Source organism: Ceratotherium simum, chromosome X, assembly GCF_057802395.1.
Source record: "Ceratotherium simum simum isolate JZ-2026a chromosome X, ASM5780239v1, whole genome shotgun sequence".
Classification (NCBI taxonomy): Eukaryota; Metazoa; Chordata; class Mammalia; order Perissodactyla; family Rhinocerotidae; genus Ceratotherium; species Ceratotherium simum.
Genome location: NC_141940.1, coordinates 5,761,309 through 5,768,358, shown reverse-complemented (window position 1 = coordinate 5,768,358; position 7,050 = coordinate 5,761,309). Strand labels below are relative to the sequence as shown.

Genomic DNA, 7,050 nt, shown 5'->3' with positions numbered 1-7,050 from the left:
TTACCAGGCAGTTGAAGGCTGTTGGACACAGCGTCCAACTTGACATTGACATTGGAGACTCCATAAACTTCGGTCTCTGCGTCCGCTTCAGGGGACCCCTGAGCTGGAGTTTCTGACCAGAGATGTCATTGGGTCCAAGGTATGCTGGGCCATGCCGAGGAATTTGTCAGTTGGTCTTGGCGGGAGAGCCTGGAACCCAATACACTCCAGAACAAGGTACAGAGCTTAGTGAGACACCTTCTGAGGAACCTCTCAGAACATGGGATAATACTTAACGTTAAATGAGAAAACATAAGACAGAATGCTCATACAGCATGAACTGAACTGAGTAAAGAGAAAACACAGGAAAAGAACCAGGGAATAGGTCCAAATTGTGGCGTTTATGCCTCCGTGTGGCGCCTCATGAGTGCCCTTTGTCCTGATTCTTCAGATACTTTCTGTACTTGCCAAAGTCGCCACTGAGCATGCAGATACTCAAGAGTTGGCTGAGGGGTCTCTGCAACACAGCACATTAGTCCACTCATTCAAGCCCCATCATCACCATGGCCACGGGATGGCAACACGTGCTCCAGATCCCCACTCTCATAAACAAATAAGCTGGACGCGCCCGCTCAGCTCGGCCACAGCATGGCGTTTGGGCGCCCTCCCTCAAGCTGTGGGGGCCTGGTGCGTGGGTCATTGCTTATTTACTCAGAGACTGAGGAAAGTAAAGAAAGGCGTAGACTGAAAGAGCTCAGGAGAGACAGAAACATGGAAATGGCGTCTCCCGCCCCCAGTTAAAGGTGCTTTATTGGCTTGTGATATGAATGCAAGTGAGGAGGGTTTCGGAAGTCCACAGAAACTCCCAAGGTTCCAACTCTGCTGGGCCACATTCTGTGTGCAGGCACCACAACTAACCAGTGGCGTCAAAGTAGCCGCCCACGTCTGCAGGTTCCTTGTGGTGCAGCTTCTTCCTGTGGACTTGGAGTGTCACTAAGACAAAAGCAGAAATAACTACAGTTCACAGGTTGAACCACTGGATCTGGGCCATGTTGAGAGAGACATGGACAGCTAGAGCTGCCGGTGGACAGAAAGGAAGGGGGTCAGGGGAGTGTGCCTGTTGGAAACAGGCCACGTGAGGGTCAGGAGGTAAAATGGGAGACTGGGGCAGAAGAAACAAGGTTCGCTGTCTTCCTGTAGCTGCATGGCTGCCCCAGGGCTTCTCTTCAGTAACACCAGGGCGCGGAACTAAAGCCAAGCAGTGACAGAGGAATTACAGAGATGAGAAGGAGCCCTTTCTCAGGGGCAGAGTGCTAGATGCAAGGGGCACCTCCTATTCGGGACCGCTTATCCCAGGTGGCGGCCTGGGGGTGGATGGCAGCCTCCAGTGGGAGGGGCGGTGGGACACTCCTGACCTCTGGGATCACTTACAGTTCGAGAGCCTAGGTGAATACTGAGTCCAAAGCAGGCCTGAAAAGAGAGGAGGAGTCTGAAGCATGAAGCAACCAAGGGGGATTACCATCGAGTCTTCAAAATCAGCTCCCACAACTCTGAACCAAAAGACCAGCAGCTCAACAGCAAGATGGGCAGAAGGCATTTCAGAGAGGAGGAAACCGGGACCTGCTGAGAAGTGTATGAGGAAACTGGGAGTCTGGGTCAAGCGGTCCCAGACCGGTGGTGCCACAAAACATGCAGCAGGAGCAAACTGTAATGTTCTCTGGGCCTCAAAGTCAGAGAAGCACATGGGGTGCGGGAGGTAGCATTCTCCGTGGTGCAGTTTGCACCTCTCGACAAAGTGAGGAGAACAGAGACAGGTGACAGGCTCAGAGGAGGGGTCAGGTGTGGAGAAATCACACTGAGCAGAAAGGATGGGCTGGGCAGGAGAACATCTGGGCCACAGAGAGGGTGTGCAGCACCAGGGTGGTGAGAGTGCTGAGAGGCCCGGTGGTGGCAAGTGCCCAGGGCACAGCTGGAGCTGGGGGCTGGATGGACAGAGGTCACTGGAGGGTGAAGGATAAGAAACTGCCAAGGCAAGTGCTCAGACAGGCCATCGGGGCAGGGGTTCTGCAGGGTGCTGCCCAGGGGGACGAGAAAGGAGGCCGACTCTGAGCAGGTCCTGTGGGCTCCGAAGAGGAGGCGGCGTCCTGGGAATACGGTCACCGCAAAAAGCAGTGGTAGACATGGCAGGACTTCCTGAAAGGAAGACAGGGGTGCGTTATGCAGGCGGAATCACGGTCTGGGGAAGAAAGCAGACCCCCTGCAGCCCTGAGGCCTAAATCCCAGGAAGGGACCCTCTGCTCCTCACCTCACCTCACCTCACGGCCAGCATTCCCGTTTCCTGGAGCTTCCACAAGGAGAGCGGAGGTGCAGCTCACTGAAAGAGAAAGCAGTCCTCTGTAGATTCCACATTTACTAAGTAACTACCGTGTCCTGGGCACCAGCGTACACAAATCAGTAAGACCCAGTCCTTGCCTTCCAAGGAACCCAGCGTTCCGGCGGGGGCCAGAGCCTCTTGGAGAGCAGTTACAACCATGGGAGACAGGAGCCCAGGGAAGGAAGGGAGGGAGGGAGGGAGGGAGGGAGGGAGGGAGGTCCAGAGTGCTACCAGAACTCAGGGACCAGAGTGCCTGCCACCAGGGGGTGAGGCGGAGAAGGGGATGTTCAAGTTGTGCCTGGAAGGAGGACAGGAGTCTGCCAGGACAAGAGGAGGCGGGCATTCCAGCCCGCTGGAACCGTGCGATGCCAAGGCTGGGAGTCCTGGCAGAGCGTGCACTCAGGTTGCAGGGCTCCCCAGCACAGTGACCCAATGTGTTGGGCGACAAGGGGAGAGAGCTGGGGCCAGCAGAAGGCCCTCCCAGGACCCTGAGGGGTTTGGGCTTAAACAGGAGAGGGCTGGGCAGGGTCCTCTGGAGGGGTTGATGAGGGCAGATGCGCCCTTCAGGAACGGGACTGGTGGCCTGTGGAGCACCCACTGGAAGAGGAAAGACAGCAGGCGTCCAGGCCGGTGGGAGGCTCAGGGACTAGCAGGGGGCCCCACACTATGAGGCCGGAACTCAGGAAGTAGCAGTGGGGTCAGGAAGAGGAGCATTTATTCTGATCAGGCGTTTTGGGATGCAAGGCCCCAGGACTTGGTCATCAAGTCAAAGCCTAGTGAGGGCGCAGGGATCTCGAGGAGCCCAGAGGCCTCCACTCAGACCCCTGAGCCCCTAACTGAGTGGTCCAAGATAGGAGACAGCTCTGACAGGAAAGCAGGCTTTGTGGGGACACGTCAGGTCTGAGGAGCAGCAGGAAAGAGGGGATGTTCCTTCTCACCTGCAAAGGCCATACCAAGTCCGCCCCTCAGGACCCACTGGCACTCCCAGGGTGGCTTGGAGGAAGGAGACCCTAACACTCTGGCCGCAAGACTCAGCCTAGAGGCCCGCCCTCTCCTCGCCTCCCGCGTCTCCGGGGTCCATTCAGAGAGGTCAGCTTAGGTCGACCTTGGACTCCTGCCTACGGGTGCAGCGCTTGCACCGGGCGCCAAAGTCACAGGAGTCAAAGGGCACTGCCTGGCCTCCGCCACCGAGCCAGCCTAGCCCACCCACCACGCGGCGCCCCACGGCCCAAAGCTCCATCCCTGCCAGCCCCGCCCAGCTCCTCCCTGCCCCGCCCCGCCCTTTCTCACACCTCGGCCTCCTCCTCGCCAGCGTTCCCCAGCTCCTCCCCGCAGCTCTTTCTCCCAGCTCTGTCCCATAGGTCTTCCCCAGCTCCTCCTCACTCACCTTTCGCCCAGCTCCTCCCCAGCTCTTTCTCACAGCTCCTCGCCCAGCTCCGCCTTCACTTCCCATAGCTCCTCCTCCCTCAGCTCTTTCCCACAGGTCTGGCCCCCTACTGCTCCCTCAGCGCCACCCAGCCCCGCCCCCAAGCTCCACGTGCCCCGCCCTCCCTCTCCGTCCAGTTCCTTTTCCCCAATCCCGACCTGCTCCGGGCAGCTGGTCTCGAGCTCCGGACTTGGCCCGGTCGTCCCTCGGGGCTCCAGGGCGGTGAGTCCATCAACGTCTCCTACTGGCCAGGGCCTGCGTGCGTTTGTGCGTGTCTACGTCATTGCGTGTCTCCGTCACGAGCTGGCTGCGTGCTGCGTGCTGCGTGCTGCGTGCGTACATACGTGTTGCGAGCCAGTGTACGCCTCAAAAGGGGCGTCAGCGTCTGAGCCAGGGCGGCGCGGTAGAAGAGCGTCGGCGCCTGTCACCTGTCGGCGGCCCTGGGTCTCAGTTCCCGGGCGGCACCGGTGGCGGCGGCAGCGGCGCAGCCACCACGCGGGCCGGGCGCTCTGTCCTCTGACCGCGGCGCACGTCGTCTCCTCGCCTGGGCGTGGGAGGCGGTCGTCCCACCGCTGGCGGCCTTGGCAGGCCACGGGGAGGCGGAGGATTGTCTTGCCCAGTGGCCTCAGCCGGGTCGGCCCAGCGCGCCCGAGACTCGCTTGGCCGGTGGGGCCGGGAGCCGTGAGACCCGCACCGCCCCGAAAGCATCCAGGACTCAGCCCTCCGCGGGACGGTACCGCTGGGCTGGGGTTTCCCGGGCCGTGGGGCTGGGAGCACGCGCAGGGCACCCGAGGCCGCACTTCCCTGTCCCTTCCTCCTGCCACCTTCCCGCCCGCCATCCTCTACGTGCGTGTGGACCGGCAACGTGCATCTGTGCTAGAAACGCGGTGTGCTGGTCCCCCTGCACCGCTGGAGTCCGCCCTCATGCCTGCCCTCCCGCTTGGCCCTTCGGCTGTGACCTCACCCAGGCCACGGGGTCTGCTGGGCTGTCAGAACATGTCCCACTCCCATGAAGCGGTTTCTGTGCTGCCGCTGGGGCATTATGTGGTCCTGGACCCAGCAAGGGGAGGAGACACCCACTGCCGTGCTGAGCACAACCAAACCAAGAGTGAGCTGTTTCCCTCCTGTTGGACCCTCCTCGGTCCCGCTGCCCTCCAGTCCCTGCTGAGTAGAAGACTGTTCTGCCATGTTAGCCTACGTTGCTGTCTCCTACCTGATGACCTTGTCTCATTATCCTTCTTGTCCTTGTGCAGGTGAAGAAGGCTGAGGACAAGAGGAACAGCGCTTTCTCTCCTCAGAGCCACCAAGCAGGTACTCTCTCTGCCTCATGAGGGCAGGAGGGCACTTCCAGCCCCTTCGTGGTTTTCTTACAATAGTTCACCTCCAGTTCTCTCTAGGGATTCCCACCCGCGCAGTTCAGGAGTCTCCTTGTTGTGATTTTGTCCTGCTGCTGAGAAAAGGGCCAAGACACCCAAGTCTGCGGCAGAAACTAGGCAAACCTGCAGTCCAGTCATCGACCCCAGGAGAAGAAATAGAAATGGCCAGGCCACAGGGGACGGCCAGCTTCCCATCGTAGAATAATCCAATCCCAATGAATAGGGCGCACCCTTTTGTCACCCATCGGAGGGTTTGCAAAAGCTTAAGCAGAAAGGTGGTGGTCAGTGCTGACAGGTGTGTGAGGAAATGGCACCCTTGCCTGCCGGTTGGTGGAGTGTGCCCAGGTGAGCCTCCGTGGAGAGGTGTCTTGCTGGTGCATACTCAGCATCTCCGGATATGTGGGTGCTGCGTGATCCAGGCCTCCTCCTCTAAAGTGTGTCTTCAGTCGGCGACTGTTTGTGGTAATGTTCTTTACAGTGGCAGAAGAAGGAGTGCAAAGCTGTCTGTGACTGCGCCATCTGTAGGGTAGTAGTCAAAAATTGTAGGGCAGCCAACAATGGGATCCCATACAGGCAGTGACAAATAGGATAGATGTGAAGATGTGCAGACATGAAAGAGGATGTGGCTGATCTGCCGTTAATGGAGAAATCGTTCTCCACCGCTCTGTGATACAACCAGGAAAGAGCTGCACACCTCTGTATATTTGCCAGGAGTGGTCGCATCAAGGTTAAATGCACAGACCGGGTGGGCTTAAACAACAGAAATTTATCGTCTCACAGTTCTGAAGGCCAGAAGTCCAAAATCAAGGTAGTCGGCCGAGTCTGTTTCTTCTGAGGAGTGTGAGAGAGAAATGTGGGCTGTTCTTGTCCCTGACTTCTGGTGGTTTTGCTGGCAATCTTTGGCATCCCTCCTTTCTGCCTTTCAGCTTCACATGGTGTTCTTCTGCAGCATGTCTTTAAATTTTCCCCTTTTGTAAGAACACCAGTCATATTGGATGAGGGTCCACTCTAATGAGCTCTATTTTAATTTGATTACCTCTGTGCTCCTTTTCTCCAAATAAGGTCACATTCTGAGGTACTGGGGACTGAGACTTCAACACATGAAATCGGGGGACACAATAATGCAAACTGGAGCAGCAACCTACAGAGTCTCTGTGGTAGGAAGGAACTTGGAATTTTTTCAGGGATGGAAGGACAGCTTTCGCGGGCTGCAGGGTGGTGAGTAAAGGGGAGAGGAGAGCAGACAGTTGGGCGTGGGGTGAAAGATCACTGGCCTGGCAGGCCCTGGTGAGAAGTGGCAGAATCTGTTCTGGTTGTGGAAGGAAGCCCCTGAAAGTTACTGGGCTAGGTGCTCCTAGGTGCCTTGTCCCCTGTCCTCACAGCCACGTGGGAGACTTTAAAGCTCCCTTGTGGTGCTGCCATGACCCAGCTGAGATTCGGGCCCGGGACCCTACTCCTCCTAGTGCACAGCGCTCTGTCCTCCAGCTAGCAGAGGGACCCCTTCAAGGTACAAGGAAAGTGAGGCAAGGACAGGGGTTGCATGCAGTCAGCCGGTTGTTATTGTGTGCCGTCTCTTTCATTTCCTCAATGCCCTCTTCTCAGCTGTAGAGGCTTTTTTTTTTGACAGTAGCACCGCCCCATACCTGGTTACCTGAGGATTGAATTCTATGATCCGCCAGGGATCGTGTTCACCCCAGGGCCTGGCATGGAGGCGAAAGTGCAAATATCGCTACCACTTGTTCCTACTCAAGTTATTCGCTTTCTCTAGGCTCTTGGTTACGCCTGCTGACAGTAGAGACCAGTGGTGCAGGGAGGTTTGAAGGGAGGATAGCACCCAAAGGGGGTCAGGAGGAGACACCCTGATGGGGCCATCTGAGATCAAGGGCATTCCCAGG

The 7,050-nt window shown here is 57.7% G+C and overlaps 1 long non-coding RNA gene across 4 annotated transcripts; it reads right to left on the bottom strand.

Annotated features, from left to right (window-relative positions):
* Positions 1–914: 914 nt before the first annotated feature.
* Positions 915–3,994, bottom strand: LOC147911727 (uncharacterized). Of its 4 annotated transcripts, none has more exons than XR_015550406.1 (4): positions 3,938–3,994; positions 2,290–2,353; positions 1,411–1,468; positions 915–972 (listed from the first exon to the last, which is right to left on the bottom strand). It is a non-coding gene; the product is annotated as an uncharacterized LOC147911727 (long non-coding RNA). The 4 variants fall into 4 exon arrangements; XR_015550408.1 differs by having other exon boundaries at positions 1,411–1,449; XR_015550405.1 differs by having other exon boundaries at positions 2,295–2,353.
* Between the last annotated feature and the right edge of the window lie 3,056 nt (positions 3,995–7,050).